Source organism: Halichoerus grypus, chromosome 9, assembly GCF_964656455.1.
Source record: "Halichoerus grypus chromosome 9, mHalGry1.hap1.1, whole genome shotgun sequence".
NCBI classification, from domain to species: Eukaryota; Metazoa; Chordata; class Mammalia; order Carnivora; family Phocidae; genus Halichoerus; species Halichoerus grypus.
Genome location: NC_135720.1, coordinates 83,444,248 through 83,467,402, shown reverse-complemented (window position 1 = coordinate 83,467,402; position 23,155 = coordinate 83,444,248). Strand labels below are relative to the sequence as shown.

At 36.3% G+C, this 23,155-nt stretch overlaps 1 long non-coding RNA gene across 1 annotated transcript in view; it reads left to right on the top strand.

Annotated features, from left to right (window-relative positions):
* The first annotated feature begins 9,983 nt into the window (after positions 1-9,983).
* Positions 9,984-23,155, top strand: part of LOC118519612 (uncharacterized) — a 131,232-nt gene continuing 118,060 nt past the window's right edge. Inside the window, exon 1 of the long non-coding RNA XR_013441219.1 lies at positions 9,984-10,078. This is a non-coding gene — a long non-coding RNA (uncharacterized LOC118519612). The remainder of the gene's footprint in view (positions 10,079-23,155) is intronic.

The window sequence follows — 23,155 nt, the reverse complement described above, 5'->3', positions numbered from 1 at the left end:
ATGGATTGAGTCCCTGGTCTGTGGCCATTTGTGAGCACAAAAGGTGCTAGCTTGGGATAGTCAGACATGCTAAGAATGGTGAAATAGTCAGATTAAAAGAACTTCAGTGCCATAATGTCATTGAACAACTCAATTAACAAACCCTGGATCATTTGTTTGTGAGATGACAAGTTTTCTTCCTTTTTCTTTAAGCCAATTGAGTCAAGGTCATTTGCTATTTGTAACCACAGCATTCTGTATGATACTAGGGTTATATACATAAAACCACAAGAATGAAAGAATTTAGGGCTATTTAAGATATTTCAAAGATAATTTTGTCTTTAAATGGTTTTTCAATGTTTGACTTTAGAACCTAATCCCTGCTAAGAGGTATTTCCCCAGAATGTTTATTGATAAAAGATGGTAATTACCCCTTGGTCTAGCATCTATCTTGTTGTCTTATACATATTCTGAATTAATGCCCTAACTTAGGTTTCCCTTGTCTGGGAGTTCTTCATCCCACTCCTTGTGTGGACTTCATTGTATCTCAATATCCTTAACCTCTAGCTATCTTTTGGACAAGGATATGGATCTGGCCCACGTCAGGCCACTTAGATGCTTTCTCCAGACTATTTGGATTTGGGTCTGTGAGACATGGGTCAGTCTTTTTTAGCTCTTTACTGAAAAAGGATACAAATTAAGATCTGAGCCAGCCATAATGTTTAGCCTTATGCATGCCAAAGTAGAGAAGGCAATTAGGCAGAAAAAGGAAAAAAATTGAAGGGGGAGAAAGAAGCAAGAGTAAGAGACCATGTCAATCTAGAGAGACAGAGAGAGTAATTTTGATGTCCATTTTCTGGACCTATTTGCTTCTGAGGGCTGGCCTTGGATTTCATAAACTAAATCTATATTTGCTAATATTTCATTCTTCTTGTTAAAAGAAACTGGGGAGAGGGGGAGCACCTGGGTGGCTCAGGCGTTAAGCATCTGCCTTTGGCTCAGGTCATGATCCCAGGTCCTGGGTTCGAGCCCCGCATCGGGCTCCCTGCTCGGCGGGAAGCCTGCTCTCCCCTCTCCCACTCCCCCTGCTTGTGTTCCCTCTCTCGCTTTGTCTCTCTCTGTCAAATAAATAAATAAAATCTTTAAAAAATAAAATCAAGGGGGTCTAGGTTACTTGCAACCTTTTGATACTTGACTAAGGTACTGATGGACTAAAAGAGAGTTAATTAATAGGATTTGATTTTTCCTGTTTTGGTAACACCGTAACAATTGACATTCTTTTATGGCACTGATTTCAATCTGCCTTGTATTAGAGAAACTTGGTGACTCGTGTAATCTACTTAGTGTGTAAATTTAAGAGCAAAGATTAGACTTATTAATTTTTTAATCTATTAAATCATGGAGTATTATCCTTTGCCTATAATAGAAATTTAAAATATTTGTTGAAAGAGAACTATATAGCTTGAAGAAGGAGTAAACGGGATTTGCACCCTTCTAAATTGACTGTTTATTTCAGGTATCTTAGGAATACCCTGAACCACTGAATAAAGACGTATCCAAATAAGAATCATTTTGTTTATTCAAAGTTATTTAATACAATTAAATCGTTTTCAGCACTAATCAGCACTGTCACCCTAGGAGTGTTTCAAAATCAAAACAAATGCCATTGTAAGGTTTTTTAATATTGTTGGAAGTTAAGTAGTTCTTTTTAAAACAAACATGTTCTTTTTAATTAATTTGAAGACAATGAATTCCGAATGTGATTTTATTGACAATAGTCTTAAAAACTTTTATTAAGAGGAGGCATTGATGTGGGGTTGGCATTGCTCTAATGACCCTTCTTTTAAATAGTGCATGAATTATCCTCTTCGAATAGTGAGGGTCAAGAAATCCTCTAAATATTCTGACTAAGATGGCTCAACTCTAGGCCCCTGACCTCTCTTTTCTTAGAGCATTTACTTTGGAAAACTTGTAATTGCAAATTCTCTGCCTCCTTTGAATTGTATGTAAATCTTTTCCCTGCCTTTTGCCAGTATTACCACCAGGAATGTCTTTCTCAAGGACCTGGGAGCCATGGCTTTGAAGTGTAATCATCAAAGAAGATAGTGCCTGTATCATTGGCTATCAGATATCAGGTATCTCCTAATATCCTGGGAGAGTAGGAGCCAACTTCCTTGGGCACGTTGCTCCAGATTGTAAAACTACCTCCTGACGTGAAAATATGAGAAAATTACCTTTCCTTTGGGTAAGGCCAATTAGCAAACACAGGTTGTCTACAGTTCCCCCGACCTAGTTCTTAAAACCTCTCCAGTTTCTTCTTTTCAGCAGAATTTAGTTCAGACTGAGCTCTGGTCTCTCTCTTATTACAATAGTCTGGAATAAAGTCTCCTTTGCCTGTTTAATTTAGGCCTATGAAGTTTTTGCTTTGACAGTTTCAATGAAAGGAAAAGGTAATTTCTCTCAACAATATTTATAAAATCCTATTAGGAAACTATCAGTATTGCATGTCTTCAATTTAAAGATATTTATTTGCCTTAAAAATTTTACTTTTGAGGTAATAGTAGATTGCCCTTATATTAGAATATGCTGATAGGCTTTGTATCACTTACAGGCAAAGGGCATCCTTCCCAGAGTTCCTTCTGTCTAGTTTCATGGGGGGATAGTCCTAATTCCCTGTTAGTTGTGGGGAATCTGGAAATTCTGGAGTCATTTGCTTCTAAGACTCAGGGAGCACTTAGAGAGATGACTTTTGTAATAAGCAAGGATTTTTCTTTTGAAGGTTGCCATTCTATGCTTTCTGATTTTTGCTGACTGCAACACTTACCTCCTAATGCTTCATGCTATCATAATTCTTGATAACAGACCTTTCCATCTTGTGTCAATTATTTTCTCCTCCTTTGACAAGAGCATCTTTTTAGGTAAGCACATGTTAGGGAACCAACTGAGGTAAATAACTGAGCTGCTTTCAGTGCTCTTCTCTTGCCTTCCAGCTCTGCTCACCTCCCCAGGCACTGTGCTCCTACAGGTGGTCCCCTTTTCCTGAGATTTTCCATCAGGGAGACTTCTAGGGACTGTGCTGGAGAACTGTTCACAGATGAGGGGCAGGAGGAAGAAGGAGAGGGTTTGCAAAGGAGTGTCAAGGAAAGAGGAGTTGAAGGATAAATGAGCAGAAATTTCCTGCATGTCACAGAAGAAAACAATGAGTAAGTGGAAGGAAACTTTGACCCCAAAATGGTAAAGAAAATAAAGAATTTTGAAAAAAAATTCTTAAATGAGGGAAGACACAAAAGAAAATAAGACAGGCACACATATTCTCACCACTCAAGATTATCAGTGAACATGGGATCACTTTTTTTTTGTGCCTACCACTGCACTCAAGAATGGAATTGAATTGAATAAATTAATTAAATGGTAAACATGCCATATCTCTTCCTGTGATACTAGCTATTCCACAGTCTATTAAAGAGGAGGTCTAAAAGAGTCCTATAAATCTGAGACAGGAATTATGGGATCATTAGAATTAGAAAAAAGTTCTTAAGAAACAGGTATTAATCCCTGTTTGAATATTTAGAATTTGTTGAAGGTTTTTCTAAATTTTTAAAAACTATTTTTATTTAGAATCTCCAAATACCAGAAGTGAGTTCCTTTCTACCTATCATCCACTTTATTTTAAACTAATTGCTATTTCATGAGAAATTTTAGACATGATGAGCTGTCAGTATTTACTTGAAAGGTGACCTCTCTACTGTGGTCTGGGCATACAAGAGAGAAATGGCTAAGTGTAGACTGGGCATACGGCTGTGCATATGACAGGGAAGATCTGTGTGCAAAGCCTTGGGGAGGTACTGGTTTGCAGAGGTCAAGCCATGGGCTGGTGGAAGGTCAGAGAAAGGTCATAGGAACCCTGGATGGTAGTGTGGAAGAAGAATGACTTAAGGAAGAACAGAAATATGGAATGTAACATTAATCAAGCTCATTGATATGGGGTGTGCATTTAAGCCCTCTCTATTTCTCCTCAAAATCTTCAGTAGAACGTACTAGAGAAAATCATTAGGAAAAATCCACATTTCTTACAGCTGTTTAAGAGCTGATTCTTTATGGTGAATAAAGAAGGGCTAAATTTGGCTTTAATAGAGGATCACTTGAGCCAGCCACATCAGGCTCACCTCTAAAAGACTTTATGCAGAAGTCCTTTACCATGTACAAATGGAAAAACAAATCAACTGCTAATGTTTAATGAGTGTCCACACTATGTAGATCTTGCACTAAAATGTTAATTGAATTTTGTATCTGATAAGAATTAACAAACGTTATTGGCATTGTCCATTTTACACATTGAATAAGATGGTTTGTTCCATCATTTTTACACAGCCTGGCTAGACTTAAATATATAAGCATGGTTTTATTATTCCTTCGTCATGAAATTACTCATTTACTTAGCTAACATTTATTAGGCAGTATTATGTTAGAGGCAATAATGCCAGAGATGGCTTTTCTTAAGTTGCTCCTGATTGAGGAGCTGAGGCAGACATTTAAACAGATGATTATAATACAACACAACCTGTGCAGTAACAGAGGGATTTTGTAAAAGTGTTACTTAAGCAGGGTCCTGAGTGGCACAGTCTGTTAAGCATCCAACTCTTGGTTTCAGCTTAGGTCCTGGTCTTGGGGTCTGGGATTGAGCCCTGTGTGAGGTCTCCCCCTTTGACCCTCCCCCCTCCAAATAAATAAATATATTTTTAAGTGTTACTTAAGCATAGAAAAAGGGAATGAGTATTATGTGGGTGCAAAGCAGCTTAGGAAAGATGTCAGAGAGTATACCTGCAAATTCTATTATCTTCCATACCAGAACTTTCCTACAGAATTTTATAAAGGCTTTCCAATTGTGGTTTAGGGGCAGGAGCTGATCTAATAACATGGATATAGTTTACTAGAATGTGATTTTTTTGTGTGTTGTTTTCTGGTCAGTTAACAAACATTGGCATTAATGTACTAGCTATAGAACCTGGCACCCACATTTTGGAGTAGTTGAAAACAATTCAAAGCAATCTGCTCCAAAATGAAGCCAACAAGGTATTTCTGCCAAGAGATGATGGCAGTGTTCTAAATAGAATCATTTTGTGATGGTAGAACTATTTCTCATTTTCCTTTCCTTCATAGCATATCTTGTTTACATTTGGTTAATAAATGCAAATGCAGTTGTTACCACAGAGAAGGCCACTTTAAACCAGTCTGTTTCCAGAGACTTTCATTTAGGTTATGTTTGACTCACATTTGTCTGTGGAATTCTGTCACTGTGTTACTGACTTTGAATGCATCTAGGTAGCACCACGTAACAGGACCCACTGAACACATATTTGAGTTTCATGTGAGGCACATATTCATTTAGGCAGCTGCTGTGGTTTCTTTGCTATCAGTGGAATTCTATAAAGTAATTAAGGCAGTGTGTACAAGCCCAAAGACCTAAAAACCAGTAACTGACTAGCTCTCCTTTCAAAATTGAGGCAAAAGAAATCCTCTAAGATAAAGAGGCTGTACAGGCATTCAAATATTTGAAACTGAATAGTAGCAGTAAAAATTTTTATTTTAAAAAAAGGTTTAGGAAAAATTGTAGTATAAGTAGATTATAGGATCCCTGCTACAGGAAAACACATTGGAATCTTGGATGGAAGATAACAGGTGGAGAAGGAAATGTCCTCTCAGTAGGATACCATATTCAGATATGGTTGTTGTTTGTTTGTTGTTGTTACTGTTGGTGGTGTGTGGTGATTTTGCTTTCCATAGGTGTATTGATGCCTACTTTAGAGAATTTAAAGTTCATCCTAATCCTTCAAAATTTTGTACCTGTACCCCAGGGTAGGGCCTAGGAAACTATGTTCCTATTAATGTCCCTAGGTGATTCTATTTCTATTTATTTTAATTTTTTGATATACATTTACATATGCCACTTGTGTTCTTTCTTTTGTAGATTGCTGCTTTGTGTCCTTTGTCAATGTTTTCCTTTCCTTTTTTTCAAAACTGATTTGTCACAAATCTTATGTATTTATATATCTAAAATTTTGATATATATCTTGATATTTATATGTCTTAATATAGATAAGCTTTGATCTCTTATATACATGGCAGAAATGTTTCCCATGTGTTTAACTATGTGCTTGAGTGTGTTTTGGTAGGGGGATTATATGTGTGTATATTAAGGAAGTAGTAACTGACATGGATTCTTGGCCCCATGATCTATGACGTATTCCACCGCTAAGAGAAGGATAACTTGAGTAATTGGTTTCAGTGGCATTATGTTTTTGAAATATAAACCAAATTTTAACCAATGTCTGCTGGCTCTTGTTATTCCCCTTTGTCCCTCTATGCCCGATCAAGGCAAGAGGCTATCCTGGACTCATTGCTTTGGGGAGAAGTTGTGTTGGCCAAAAACAGCAGAGGAGGAGCTACTTCTGGCTTTTAAGTTTCAAAAGCCTAGGCCCTGCAAGTAATAGAAAGGGTGAAGGGTAGCAAATAATAGATTTGAGAAGAAAATATGAGTCAGACCTAGTCTTTCTGCCCCCAAACTTAGGGAAAAAATTACGTTCGTTTGACTAGAGGGAGAGGTCATTTGGGAGGGAACCTAAGGGTTCTGAGATCTGAAGAGGCTGTGTGTGAGAAGTGGCTTTGTTCCCTTTCTCCCTAGGGAATATGTGTAGGAACAGAACCTCCTGAAGGGTCAGTGGGCTCTGAGGAGGAGGGAACCTATGGCCCCCTTTCTTGGTTGATTTTTTAGTAGATCCCTGGGGATATGCAAGTCCCAAAAAATAGTTTCTATGATGTGTTTAGGGACACGGACCCCAGATAACTTCATAGAGTTTCTAGTGCTCCAACATGATGGGGGAACAGAATGAGTCTTTTATGCCTGAGAGTTGAGAAAACAGCAAAGGTTGATATGGATTTGTAGGGAATTTGCAGATAGAATTAGGAGATGATTCAGTGGCTAGTTCCCCCCGCCCCCTACCCCCCGACCCCAGTGGCTAATTTTGTGTATCAATAGTTGGGGATCTAGGCCTTTGTAGTCCCTTCACTTTGCATCTTACGGTTGTGCAACTTGATCCTCTGGGTGGATACAGAGGCAATCTCAGAGAAAAGTCAGAGGGAGGTGTCAAAATATAAGTTAAATTGTTTTCTGAAAAATATGTTTCTATATACTTTGTATACACCCACTTTGTGTACAGTTCCTGGTCTGGTAAGATGTCACCATGGATCCCATGCCCTGAGGCCCGTTGCAGTCACTGTAAAGGGAAAGCCAAAATATCCTCTATAGGCTGCTCTGGATTAGGGCCACCATACAGGCCAGGTGTAGACAAGTCATGTATCAAAGAAGCACTCTTGAGCCCAGGACAATTGATTTTCCTCCAGATCATCCCCCATCTCAAGACAGCTTTGTGTTAGTGGTGCTCTGGAAGTCCTTTCTTTATCCTAATTATCAGTGCGGAAGAGAACAGAATGAGGTTTGCAGAACAGGATGCCACCACCTTTTGCAGTGAGATTTTTGTCTACTAGTCTGTCCCCTTTGTGACCCTGTGCGGTCAGTGGATATACACAGGGTGAGCTGCTCAGTCTCCTGCATCATCTTCTTTTAACTTACTCTTTCTTGACTCTTCTTTTATTGGGTCTATAATTCTATAGCACAGGTTCAATTTAGCTGCTCTGACTTTTTAACCAGGGGGCTAGATTTCCAGCTTCTACCCTTTGGGTACATTTCCTGACCTTAGATCAACTGTTGGAAAATGTTTTCTTCAAAGGGCCAGAGAGGAAATATTTTAAGGCTTTGCAGGCTGTTTGGAAGTGAAACTTTTTTTTTAAGTAGGCTCGATGCTCAGTGTGGAGCCCCACATGTAGCATGGAGCCCAACATGCAGCATGGGGCTTGAACTTACAACCTGGAGATCAAGACCTGAGCTGAGATCAAGAGTCAGATGCTTAACAACTGAGCCACCCAGGCACCCCTTGGGCTTTGCAGGCTGTTTGGTCTCTGTTGCAGCTACTTGACCCTGCCATTGTAGCACATAAGCAGCCATAGATGATATGTAAATGAGGGGCATGGTTATGTTTCAATAAAGCTTTACAAATAAGCAGCTGACCAGATTTGGCCACTGAAGCTAGTTTGCCAACTCCTGCCTTAGACTGTGGCTCACCCCACTTTTTGTCTAAGAATCTGCTGGTTGGAAATCAGGATTTGGACTATGGTGGGAGGGGTAGTTAAGCTAAATCTTTTATTTGCCTCTCCAAACAATGTACAGGAATAAGTTTGCATAGCATTGTGTAGACTAGACTGTTGGTATTATTAAGACTGAGGAACCCAAACTTTGAGAAGTGGGCCGTGAGCTCTGGTCCTAGCTATATGAGTCAGATAGGCCACATTGGTAGAGAATAAGATTGCCAAAAAATGCAGTGGATTTTCTCCCAATCAGCCTGGGGCAGGAAGGACAGCATCTTCTCAATTGGAGTGTGAGCACGTGGGTGATGGGCTTGGGTTATACCTCGTTTCTGAGGCATGAAGAGTCCTGTCATTACAGACTCTTGGGAGCCTGATAGGTCTTTAAAGCTGGGTTTGGAAGACTTGGGTTGGCCATTTCTAACAGCAGTAATCGCACCCTCTCTGCTACACTTCCCTTGTCCCCAGGCTTTCAGAGAGACTTCTGTTGTTTTGGAGAGACATGGGAGGCAGTGTCTCCTCCATAGGGCCAGAGGGAGCACTTCAGTGGTGATCACTAGTCGTCTGCAGCTGTGAAAGAAAGAAGCCAAGGGGTTCACCTCCAGCATGTGAGTTAGTGGTCACAGACACTCCTAGAACAGCTGCTAGGAATGTTGTGAGCAAGGCAAACCTTTGACAAATGCACCAATGGGGACTGGGGTTATGATAGTTGGAATGTACAAAGAAATATAAGCTCCTTTCATATTTGGCAGCTGATGAAGCCACTAAGATAGTTTACAACTGATTTCTAGCCCACCCACATGTGCTTATCAATATACATATATTCTAAGGTTGCTTTTTTATGTGCACCTTATTTATGATCATTTTTATTGTTGGGCTTCCTCCAAATATTTAGAAAGATTCAGACTTTCTACTGTTATAAATACCTTTTATAATTATCTTTGTGAATAACATGTAGTCTGTGTTTTTCAAACGATGTTCTTGAGATAGATTCCTAGAAAGAGATTTGCTGAGTCAAATTGCATGAGCGTTTTTAAAGTTCCTGGTACATGCTGACATTTTGCTTCCAACAAAGTGTGAAAGTGCTTGTCTCATTTAGCTTTTACCAACACTGGGTATGTGGGATATGGTTGCCAATTCAACAATTCTTTTAATTTTATTTATTTGATTACTAATTAAGTTGAATATTTTATGCTTTTATTAACCATTTTTATGTTATTTATTTTTTAATTGGCAAGTATCATTATCTTCATCCTCCAGACGAGGAAGCTGAGACTCAGAAAGCTTAAGTGACTTGCCTGGGTCAAATAGCCAGATAATTGCAGGCATGGTGCTTCATCCTACATCCTGGTTCTCAGTGCTTATTCCATTGTACAATAATGTCCTGAAAGAAGAGGAAATAGGGCTTTCATAATTTCTGTTTATGATTCTAGCAAAGTATCTTGTTTTTATTAATTCCTGGAAATTGCAACTGATACCAAAAATCTCTGGAGAAATTTATTGTAAGAGCTTGTGAAGCCTCATTCAAAGATGAAGGTCAACAGAGACAAAGCGGATCCAATTTTAATCTGTTTTAATGAATCGAGCCTGATAGAATTAATTCCTTTTTGTAAAGAAAAAAGAGGCTGTTGCTGAGGTTTCTTTTCAAAAGATTTTATTCGTTTTTTGATTCGACTAAACACTACCTAATATAGTTGTCCTCCTTATGCATGGATTCACTTTCTGTGGGTTCAGTTACTCGGGGTCAACTGCAGTCCAGAAGCAGATGATCCTCCTTCAGACAAATTATCAGAAGGTCAGTAGTAGCCTAACACTACGTCACCAAACTTATGTCATTCCCCTCACTTCATCTCATCACGTAGATATTTTATCATCTCACATCATCACAAGAAGAAGAATGGTAAGTACAGTACAGAGACTACATTCACATAACTTTTATTACAGTATATTATTATAATTGTTCTATTTTATTATTAGTTACTGTTGTTAATCTATTGCTGTGTCTAATTTATAAAATAGACTTTATCATAGGTATATATGTATGTATAGGGAAAACAGTATTTATTGGGTTCAGTACTATCTGAAATTTTAAGGCATCCACTGGGAGTCTTGGAATGTATCCCCCATAGTTAAAGGGAGATTACTGTATTTCACAGACAAAATTCACCTTTTTCCAGGTGTAGAAACACCTTCTTATTTGAGATCCATACATATTTTCTATTAAAAATTAAATTTGTGGAAAGTAGGATTGAGTTATGTCAGAAAGATGGAAGAGAAGACTAAGAAAGTCCTTCAGCAAAAGCCAAATGGAGTCTTCACTCCAGCTGATAACTTCTATTGGGTCCTTTCCTCTTGAGTTGAGATTCTTGTCTCCTGTACCTCATCCTCTGATATCCCTGGAGTCTATAACCTTTGCTTCCTACTTTGAATTGTCCCTTGTCTTCACATTGCCTCGCCGGAGGAGTCCTTCTCTAAAGGCTTCTGAATTGAGGCAGCTGCCATTGAGCCTCCGGGTTTCTTGGATAACTTTCCTTCCTCTAGTGTTGAACACATTTCCTTCAAATCATCTTTTCCTGAGAACCATCCTTTTAGGGAAGGTACATAGGCTCAGGGGTGTGTGGGTAGAACTTCTCTGTAGACAGGACTTGGATTTGCATTACTTTGGGGTCCTAACAAGGAAAAAAGTAATTAGAGTAGTACCCAGGGGGAAGGGGCAAGGACCCTTTTCAGATTCACATCTAGTTTGAGTCTTGTACTAAAGCAGCCAAACTGCTGAGATTCATACGTGGGCTTTTTCAAAAGGCAGGAAACCAGATGGAGATTTAGAGCCAAGCCTAAATTAGTGATAAACAATGACTGGAGAACCTAATGGATGGGGCTTTCGCAATAATAGGAAGCTGTTGAAGACCTATATATTTGGAAAGATAATTATCTCTTTCTCTTGAACATAACTAACATTTGCTATAAGCAGTTATGTCACTTTTCCAGCCAGCTGATGTTAAGAGCACTTTGTATTGAGTTTAAGGAGCGTATGACGTGAATACATATATTAAGAGAAATACATATTTTGTGGAACAGATTATTTTCTATTTATTAATGAAGATTGTCCTTAAATATCAATGCAACAGAAGGCCTTCAAAAGATATTGTGAACAAAAATAAATTTAAACCCTAAATTATTACTTGGTAGATTTGGTTAATATTTTCACTATTTCATGCTTTCTTGATTTGTCAACTGAAACTCTTAAGTTCTTAGAATTACCTAACTCCTTTTTTGCTTTAAAATAGTTGAAATAATTTACATACCCTAATTATGACATGCATTAGTTTGTTTTTTTCATTTCTTGACGGTTTCCCTTGTCTCTGTAATGTATGTGCATAGTCAAAGTTTATTTTAAAGCAAAAATTTAAGTGGTCCATCTAAACAGATCGAATTATTTCCTTGAATATATTTCTCTTTTTTAATAGCAGAATTTTAATAATAATACATCAAAGCATATAAAAATAAAGATTACATTCAGAATAAGAAATGACTTTAGAGTTATTACTAGAATTAAGGCCCCCTGAATCCTTTAGTTATTTAGAAACAAAGGACAAATAAGATATTACTTCTGTTTACTGTTATCTCTGTGTCCATTCCAGCAAGAAAAATAACAATCCCAAATACTTTTGCAAACAGTTTTCTTTCCATTTAAGCATCATATTGAAAATTGTTTGATGTAGTTTATTTATTTTTGATATCTTTAAGATTACATGTTAATATAATTTTAATGCTCTTTAACTGAAAATAATAATAAATGTGTGTATTTTAAACTTGTGGAGAGAAATTGAGAACTTGCAATTGCATGCATTACAAACATCTATAGTTGAAAGGTTAATCAAATGTAATGTTCTAAATGAAAAAAAGGCTGTTGGGAGTAGATTTTTCATTGTTGATATTAGTAGAGCTATGCGATTTTGCTGTAATTGAAATTTTATTAACAAAGTTCTCCTTGAATGATGGGCTTTCTTAATTTAATAACATCCAACATCAATTTAAGAACTTCCAATGACTTTCCATTTATTTGTCCCTTGCCTACTTGTTTAAGTTAAACAACAAATATTGATTCATAATTAAGGAAACAAATCCCGAAAGTTTCAATGGATAATGAGAAAACAGGAAATAATTCCAAGTCTCTTTAACAGAAGAATAATAACACATGTTGCTGTCGGGGACCATAGAAATCACGGTGGTGTTGTAGCAGTGAGAGGCTTCGATGCCTGGGAGTTGTGAATGCAGACCTTGGGATAGAACAGGCCCAAGTCCAAATCCCACCTGCACTCATCAGCCGCATACCCTGGGAAGTTGACTCTCTGAGACTTCATTTCACTATCTGTAAAATGGAGATAATAATAGTCTTCTCCTCAAAGGATTTTTGTGAATATTAAATGAGATGGTGAATATAAGGATTTAGCATAGTGCTCGGCCCTCAATTCATTGGAGATTTTACTATTATCCTTATATTATTATGATGATGAATAAGTCTATCTCCTTCCTTTTATTAGATGGAGAAGTTGAAAGTTGAGGTCCAGCAAGGTAAAATGACTGGCCCAAGGTGCTTCAGCTTATCTTTTTTTTTCTGTGTTAAATTTATAGAATCCAACCTGATTATCTAATTAAAATAAAAATTTTAGACTGGACACTGGGGTCTCTAAGTGTTCCCTAACATCTCTTTGTCCCGAAATATAAAGATATGGCTACTAAACATCTGAGGAAGGCAAACTTAAATCACACATACCACAAAGTAAATTGGCGCTATACAAATACATGCTCATATATTGAGAGAGAAACAAAATACATTACTGGTTTATTTGTCATGTTTCTGTAGAACACTTAATCCCTGAATGACCAAGAGAATGTTTTTATATGTATTTTTATGAATGTTTTAATCTAGAGACATCTGTGGGATAGTCAAAGCTAGCAATTGTCCAGGGGTTGAAACACCTGCTTTCTAGTTCTGGTGCCCTTTTCAAGATATGTGACATAAACAAGAAAATCAACCTCACTAAGCCCCCATGTACTCATCTATATATGGAGAATGATGATGTTCCTCTCCTAGTGCTGTTCAACACTTTTAGGGGTACAAACGTGTGTTTCAAACTCTAAACACTATACAACTGAGAGAAATTAGTGAACAAACTTAAAAATCAAATAACAGGTAATTATGAAAGTTTATATGAAAACAAGTTTTAGTTAATAAGAGGAAAGCATAGATTTTAGAGCTAAGGGAAAAAAACACATCAAAAGGATTTGAAATTTTTATTTTGGATTGATCTTCCTTGATAATGTAATAATAAGACCAATTTCTTCTTACAATCTTATAATTTTTTTTGAAGTTATGTTCTTCTAAATAATTTTGTTTTGATTGGAATACAACAGCAAAGTCTATAACTAAAAATTAGCCAATTTTAAAGAAATTCTGTTATTTATAAACAGTTATTCATTACTAACTTATAGGCTTATAATTTTGAAGACAGAAAAAAGAAAGAGGGAATTACACCAGACTCGTAAGTTGGAGGAGTATAGAAGGGAATGAGTAATGCAGGTGAGAAAAATGAGAATGGAGGACTTAAGAGGGAAAACGACATTCTTAATCTTTTCAGTGATATTGCATTTCAATTTGTCATTAGTCACCAGGATGAAATCAGTTAGATATTGAGATCCAAAATGTTATGGTTATTTCCTATTAACTATCAAGTGATAGTTAATGTGCGATTAAGATGGAATCACCTCAGAAGAAAGTAAGCGAGTAACAGAAGGCAGAGGCTGAGAAAAAGAAACATTATTGTACCATTTCCAAGCAATAATGAGATATGTGAAAAGACAATCCACAGAGAATGTAATCACTAAATCCTGGGTAATAGCAAGAATGTAGAAGCCAATGGAACTGGAGTGGAGTGAGAAGGGGTGAGATAAAGATACACAATATATGGAGAGTATGGTCCATAAATAGAAATGTAGGCATTTTGTAGAATGATTTCAATTCATTCAGTTAGGATCAAAAAAGGATTCTCTTTGGAAAGTAGGTATGAGCCAAAATGTAGGTAATGGAGGGTGGCAGGGGAGTAGGGAGAGGAGGGAAGATATGAGAGACATTCCAAAGCAAAATTTTAAAATTCTCTCCCATTTGATTAACTTTGGTGATTTTTATTAGTATGTGTGAGAAATTATTAGTAGCCAGAAAACAAAATCTTTGTCTGCAATTATGTTTTCATCATTTTCTAAAGACTTCTATTAATGAATATATTTAGGCATTACCATGTGCATTTATGTGTGTATGTTCCTAAAACTATTAACATTTGTATAAGGGCTACAATATTAATGAGCATGTGCTAAAACAAGTTCATCAAAATATTTTACATAAAACAAGAACAAATTATGTAATAGTGTCAGGCCTAACAGAAAAAAGAAGTGCTTTATGTTTTCAAGGTGTTAATTGGTATATTCAGAAAAATCACAGCATTTGATCTTGGGATGATTTTCAATTAGATCATTAAAATATTGAGCTATAGGAAAATGGCCCCCAAATAGCAAAGATGATCTCTTTCATAGCATAATTATTTCAGTATGATCTTTTTAAACAAATAAAATTTTAAACAAATAAAACATGTCAATAGTTAATCAAAGACACTAATATATGAAATGACATTGTTAAAAATACAACACAAAAAGGTAATGGAATTTACAAGGTAAGTTTTATACTTTAAGGTATATCTTAATACCTTAAAGTATACCTTTATGATATATATATCATAAGGAATGTCTTATGAGATATTTATATATACCTCATAAAACAAAATGTTACTATTGTTACCTGATTGAAAGAAAGGACCTATTGAAAACATTAATTTACAAGACTGAAAACAGTCTCAAAATTTATATGAGGTTTATATAGATATAAAAAATAAAAGGATTACTCAAATAGCCGTTCATTGATACATTCATACCTTAAGTACATAGACTTGAACCTGCTAGGGACCAGACACTTCCGTGTCCCAGCCACTGCAGTGAACACAACAGACTCGGTCACTGATCTTGTGTTGCAAAGTTAGGAGTACACAGACAACAAATATATATGTTAGTTGGTTATAGTGACTGTGGGGAATAGTAGAGAGGGACAGGGGTAAGAAATAGTACTTTAAACAGGTGGTTAAGGAAGACGTCTCTGATGGGAGGTCTTTAAAAAGGAACATGAAGGAAAAGAGAGACAAGACATGTGGTTATTTGAGGAAGAACACATCAACCAGAGGGAGCAGGAGCATGCCTAGAACACTCAGGAAGTGTGAGGAACCAGTAACTGGAATGTAGTGAGCATGGTATAGAGTGGAGGAAAAGGAGATGGGAGAGGTCATGGTGGGCCTCTAGGACTGTAGAGGCTAACTGTAGGGGCTTAGGCTTTACTCAGAGGGAGATCAAAAGCTATTGGAAGGTTTTGAGCAAAGGAGTGATACCATCTGACTTATCTTTTAAAAAATTATTTTGGCTCTTACGTGTGAATAGATTGTAGGAAGGAAGGTGGAAGTAAGGAGACCAGTATAGCAATAACTAGAAACAGTGGTTTGGAGCAGTATGACAAGATAAAGGTGATAACAAGTGGCCATAGTCAAGACATACTTTGAACATAAAGCCTACAGGATTCGCCAGTTGATTGGCTAAGGGACAGTGAAGAAAGAGAGGAGTCAAGAATAATTTCAAAGTTTAGAAGCCTGAACAGCTGGGTAAAGTGTGGGATCAAAGACTGATCTAGGGAAAACGCATGTAAGAAGCAAGTTTTGGTAGGGGCGGGTAGTGGGATTAGGAGTATAGTTTGGGATATGCGAAGTTTCAGATGCCTGCTGGGTGTATATGACTCCAGATTCAGGTGAACAGTTTTGAATGGAGATTTCATTTTTGGAGTGTTTGACATCAGAGATGGTATTTAAAGCCAAAAGGACTGGATGTGGCCAGCTAGAGAATGCATGTGGTTAAAGAAAAAAAGCGATCTAAAGGATTAATCTTAACATGGTACTAAGGAGGCTCTCCAACATTTAACCTTTGGGAAGGTAAGGAGGATCTAGTAAAGGAGGACCAGCAAGAACACCCAGTGTTAGGAGGTGAAGAAAGTATTTAAGGTGGAAATGATGGCCTCTGTCAGATACTGAGTGACCATCTCACTTGGCAGCATGGAGGTAATTGATGATCTTGACGAGAGGAGATCAGATGGAGTGATGCTGGTAAGAATCTTACTGGAGGGTGTTCAAGATAGAACAGCATTAGCAGAACAGCAGAGGACAAGTAGAGTCAGCTCTTTCCAGAATTTTGCTGTATAGAAAGAGAGCAAGAGAAGATCGGTTTTTTAGAGGATCTAGGTTTAAATATCAGTTCAAAACATTTTTGATAATTCTTATAATACATACGATGGGGAGTGATAATATAAGAAACACAGCTATATTATTTTCAGTTATTCCAGGTGTTTCATTTGCATTTCTGAAAATAAATCTATGTTTTTATGCACACAATTACACTTAAAATTCACTGTGAAAAGCTTGCCCAAAGCACTGACAGCTCTTCTGTCTTCTTTCATCCAGATACCTCAAGATCTGTCTCTAAATATTATATATACTTTCAACTTGCTAGAGGTAGTGATTTCCGTTGCCTTTGAAATTACAACTGAGAAGTGTTACATTGTTAGTTGCCTGGCCAGGAGCCATACCCCCTTCTTCCTTTTTAACAGAATTTCAATTTTGTATAGACTGGAAACCTGTTTGTCTCCTAGCAGTGAAAACTTCATTCCCCTTACTCAGCGGATTTAATGTTTGTAGATGTGGCAGCTATCTTGTGATCACGAGGGGAAAAGCTAATAATCTGAGGATGGCAGATGAGAAGAGTAAGAGGAGTCTTGGTCTTTCATAATATTTTGAGCTCCTACACCAAATCAGTAACCCCTTACCACTTGTATTCTTAATACATATAAGATAATTAAATATCTTTATTTATTAAGCCATGGTTAATGTTACTTATGCTGGTAAGTGGTAGGCTGTTACTTCCAGCTGAAAACATTCCTAACTGCTCTAATTTTTATTTTAACTGATGACCAGAAATCACAGATGGAAGCAACTTAGAAATCTCACTGAATATCACCCTTTATTCCCATTTCGGTGCTTTCATCTAAAGGACTGTATAAATGTAATAATAACAATAACAACAACAAATGCTTGAACAGCACTTCTATGATCCAAGAACTGCTCTAAGTACCTTAATTATTTCATTTAACCCAATGAGAGAAGTACGTTTATGTTTCCTTTTTGTACAGATGAGAATGTGAGGCACAGAGAGATTAACAATCTTCCCACAGTTACACAAATGGCTATTAGCAAAGTTAAGATTGGAACCTGTGATGTCTGCCTCCAAAGTCTATGCTTTCATGGTCAAGTCTCCCCAGGTTATGAGAAGGGTCTCAACTTGCTCCTGTCTTTAACTTCTTTCCTACTATGTCCCCATTGTACCCCTATGTTCAGTAAGTTTTGATTTCTAGATGTCCCTTCTTAGGTTACTTTTTTCATTAATAATATATTTTAATCATGTCATTCAAACTGTAGGATCAAACAAAGCCCTTATCTTCCAGGAGGAAGGGCATTCTCTTGATATTTTTTGCTAGCCCATAATCTTGCAACACACTACGGGAATCTCTACCTAGTTATTTTGTGTGATTATCATTGCTGATTATTTTTTCCTTTTCTTGGTGAAAGTCCTATTTTTCCTGGAACTATACCAGTTCTCTTTGTCCACCTGAACTGCTAACATAGATTGTAAATAATATAATATAGAATATGTACATTCAACAGAAAAAGAATGTCTACAACACAAGAATTACTATGCTGTTTCATGTAGCATTACTAAATAGGATATCTCAGTGGACATATTTATATTCTCTAAATCGTGTGTTTGTTGGCATAATAATATAACTTATACATCTATATATTATATACATAGCGGATATATTGTCAGTTAACTTTTACAAATCCCTATGACATATTGTGAGCTCTATCTCGTACAGATTCAGAGAGGGATTAAGTAATTTATCCAAGTTTATGCTGTTAGTAAGTGCCTATATCTCCTCACTATAAACTTGTATGGCATTGGGTACCTCTCCTTCCTAATGGTTGTCTAAAGTTGTAGTACATACTTATCTTTATGATTGTTTGATTAATGTTTTACTCATGTTATAAGGCTGGGTCCATGTGTTCTTTTGCTCAGCATTTTGTATCATTACCTAAACAATAACTGTTGCATAATAGTTGCTCATTAAATATTGAAAAAAATTAAAATTTGAAAATACTTTATTACAGTAAGTATTTTAATATTTAAAAAATATAAAGTATAAAAAAATAAAGTTATGGCATGAACATTCAAACAAAAATCTGACTCCAAATCCAATGATCTTTGGCTAACTTGCTGCTGTCTCTTTTCAGATAACTAAGAAGTACCTAGATCAGGGATGTCAAATCAAACATGTATGCTGCCACTCTCTCCTTGTGTTCTGATAACATGCTTGCTAAAAATCATCACCTCTTTGCCCACTAAGCCCAGTTAAGGCCTCAGGATTCTTTTCCATTCAGGACATTAGACAATCACTACCAAACAATTGTTCTTGTCTAAGATATGACATATATATATATATATATATTGCCATTCTAGATCTAGAAGATAATTGAAAGAAAATTTGCTCCTATTTCATTGATATTAGCTTTGTCTCCTCCACAAGCTATTCCAATGCTGCAGAGGGGAAAAAACATGGATGTTAGGAACTATTATATTTCATCATTACACCTAACAACACATTCTGAGAGTAAAAAACTATCTGTCTGTCTGTGGACAGAGAAAGATAGCACAGATCACTCTTTTGTCAGAATTCCCTAAAAAGTCCCTCTTCTAAGTACATAGGCCCAAATGCTATGGGCCAGAATAATACATGTCCCTTTATCTCAAGTGAGTCATGCCTATTTATGAGGATCTCTGCACAGGAAAACTGCCAGTAATGACTTCTCCTTTAAGGAATCTTGTACACATTATGCAGGACCAACCTCAAAATGGCCACCATGCTCACAATTTCCTTCTGAGGCGATCAACATATTTTCTAATGAGAGAATCATCTCTAGGCAGGTCCTTATTCATAAGTTGCCTCACTGGTATTGCATGATCTCAGGTCTGATCACAGGTGATCAACTAGATATGGATATTGGTGTTAAGGAAAGCACAGTAATAGGCCGGGCAAGGAGCTTTGAGGCTATGTGACCCCTGGATTATCTCAGGAAGCGTAAATGAGAGATAACAAAAGAAACTGAGGATGTTAGCAGTAAAACCATGTGCTGAAATGACAGGGAGGCACAGCAACAGGCAGAAGCCATGAGGCAATGGGGGTTGGCAAGAATGTATTTTTCTAGTTTGTATGTCTGTATGAAAAAATACAAATATCAAGGCATACAGGTCCAATGTCCTGAGAAAGAATTTTTCCTGATATGCTAAGAAATGGTCTCTATAAAATTAGGCTAATTTGGGGTCTTCTGAGTGGCTCATTCAGTTGAGTGTCTGCCTTCAGCCTGAGTCATGATTCCAGGATCCTGAGATCAAGTCCCATGTTGGGCTCCAGCTTGGCAGGGAACCTGCTTCTCCCTCTCCCCACTGCTATGCTCTCTCTCTCTCTCTCTCTCTCAAATAAATAAATAGAATCTTTAAAAAAATTAGACTAATTTTTACAATATCTTCTTTCACAAATTTTAATAATGTTCCCCCAGTATTACCAAGAAATATAATTAAATTCACACTTTTTATAATTTCCAGGTTTGACTCTCTTTACTTTTTCTAAAAATCAGTTGCTATTTGGTTCGTATTCCCTAGAAAATACATCATCTCTTTATAAATTCTTAGAAGCTTCTGTGTGCAGATCCCAAGATGTTCTGCAGGTTATAATACCAAATGTTTAGATTGGTCAATAATGACAAAGGATCTAGAGTACTTTAGGAAATGGAATTCTAACTTAAGAGATGTAAGACCTCATATAGGAAGAGAGGATGGTCATTGATTAGGTGTTGGATGAGTGTATATTAATGACTTTCATTAAATGAGATTTGCTAATCTTCTGTCTGAGTAAACACACTAAGGAGACTCATGGAAGTGGCTGTTATTCCGGATTTCTATTAGCAGTGTGACTGAGATATACTGATTTGGCTATGACTTGTAGACTTCCAAATGCAGTCTGGCCCCACAGCTGGTCTCTTTTCACAGGATATATGTAGCACAATTTAGGGTCATCAGGAAGCAATAGGGGCATATTAGACAATTCAACATGTTCTGATGTCTTTTATAGTCAGCAATATCATTATTACTTTGATTTTCTTATTAATGCATCAAGATATTTTGAATTTTGAGTTGAATATATTTTTATTTGAAGCTAATCATGACATTTTCTAGTATTTATCAATAATTTTTATCTTGTTTTTCTAATATATTGCTCGTGTTTATTCGGTTGGCTTGCTCATTTTATTTGTTGTTCTGCTTTAGTCCTTTTAATTATCTCTGGTTCTCATATTTTCTGGTTAAATTTTTTTTCTTGGTTAAAAGGCAATTGATTTGAAAGTTGGAAAATGCAAAAAAAGACCGGAAAATGAAAATAAGAATTCCTTAAATTCCAAAAATGACCAGTCTTTTATCCTGTGCATAGTAAATTATCATACCATAATACCTGAAGAAATAAAGGATGAGCTTGGGTATTGTAAAGCATTTATTTCATTTTCACATCTAACTGAGAGAACTTAGTAATTATATATCTTTGACTACAAGGTGCAAATAAAAACTCATATCAGTGTTCCAATTTTGAGTATTAATTAGATACTTATACAACTAAAGAGGTGAGAAAGAAGAATAACCTCAATTTTTGTAGAAAGATAATGAGAATAAGAGCAGAATCAGAAAACTCATGTGTGATAGTAAAGATCAGTGTTGCAGAGGCTATTCATTTCCCCCAGTATCTATTCTCCCTTTATCCTTAATATTATACTGAATATTTATGTGGGCACATGGTGGTCCAGAATAATAACTACAATTGCAATCAGGTGTAGTTATGGGACTAGGTTTTGTTCAATGGTAAGTTAGTGTATGTGCTTTGTGGCAGCTTTGGGGAATCTTCCTTAAAAGAGAGCTACTAGATGCTGTTTGCTCTTATCTTAATTATTTTTTCCCCTGTTCTGGACAAAGATGAAATGATGTAATGGGAAGATCTTGATTCTTTATGATCTTCACGAATAAAACCTCTTTGCTGCCTCTGGAGAGCCCTCTCCAAACTTTTATGTGAGATAGAGATAAAACTCTGTATTTATTAAGCCACTATTATTTGAAATTTCCCTATTTTTGTCATCTAAAACTAGCCCTACCTGATAAAATCAATAAAGCCAAAACATGGGGTTTTTAGAAAAATTAAGAATATTTGCAAACGTCTAGGTAAATTTATCCCTCTCTCCCTGAAAAAGGGAAAATAATTAAAGAAAGAAGGCGCAAATCAGTAATATGAAGAAATAGAAAAGGGGATGTAAGTTCTGCTGACATTAAAAAGATAAAAAGAAAATAGTATGAAAAGAATTATACCAATAAACTTGAAAATATAGATGAAATTCCAAGAATTCTATCACTTATCAAATTGACTTACGAAAAGATAGAAAATTTGAATAGTCTTATAACCATTAAGGAAATTTAATCAGTAGTTGGAACCTTGCCACAAAAAAATTACCTGAACTGATTTTATCAATAAGTTCTACAAAATATTTAAGGAATAGAATATTAGGAAATTTTGAAAGGTTATACTATGTACAGGCAATCTTAAAGTAGAAGTGTCATACACAGCATATATATATATTTCTTGTTCACATTATGTTATGTCCTTTTTCTTTTTTTTTTTTTTTAAAGATTTTATTTATTTATTTGACAGAGAGAGAGATAGCTAGAGCAGGAACACAAGCAGGGGGAGTGGGAGAGGGAGAAGCAGGCTTCCTGCCAAGCAGGGAGCCCGATGTGGGACTCGATCCCAGGACACTGGGATCATGACCTGAGCCGAAGGCAGACGCTTAACGACTGAGCCACCCAGGCACCCTGTTATGTCCTTTTTCTTGCTGCAACTTTTCTGTAGCTCTTCTCCAGCTCTGCATTAGGATCATGTCTTCTACATATGTCTTTTAATTCCAGGACTCAGACTGGAGTAACTGACCTTATTCTGCGTATCTTTCCCACCATAGGGGACACAGAAGCAAGAAAGACCCTGCATAACCATTCAGTTGCACTGTGGCTTCTGCTTGGATATGGCATCCATTCACATTCCATTAGCCAGATCGTCACACAACCAAGCCAAAAATCAATGGGATCAGAAAGTATACTACTACCAGAAAGTATAGGGTTTGGGAAGAGAGATATTTGTCAATAAAACAATATACTATATATAGTTACTATATTTAGTAAATCCCAATGTTTACATAAACTCAGAGTAAAAGAAAAATGAAAACCCTCTCACTCATTTTATGAAGATATTACAAAATTGGAACCAAAAAACAAGCAGGAATAGTGTGAGAAAGAAAAATGACAGCCAATCTTATTAATGAACACAGATGCAAAAATTCCAAACAAGACAACAAACCAATTCAGCAATGTTTAAAAAGATGATATTTAATGATAAAGCTATTTTATCCCAAGAGTGCAAGTTTTATTTAACACTAGAAAAATCAAATAATGTAGTTCAATATATTATTTGATAAAAGAAAAAACTATTGTCAGCATAATAGATGCAGAGAATCATTGAATAAAATTCAATATTTTAATGAAATTTTTTAGCAAACAAAGAATAAATGGAAATTTCTGATAAAAAATTTTTTTCATACTGAAACAAGTCCAGACTTACCAAAACTTGCAAAAATAG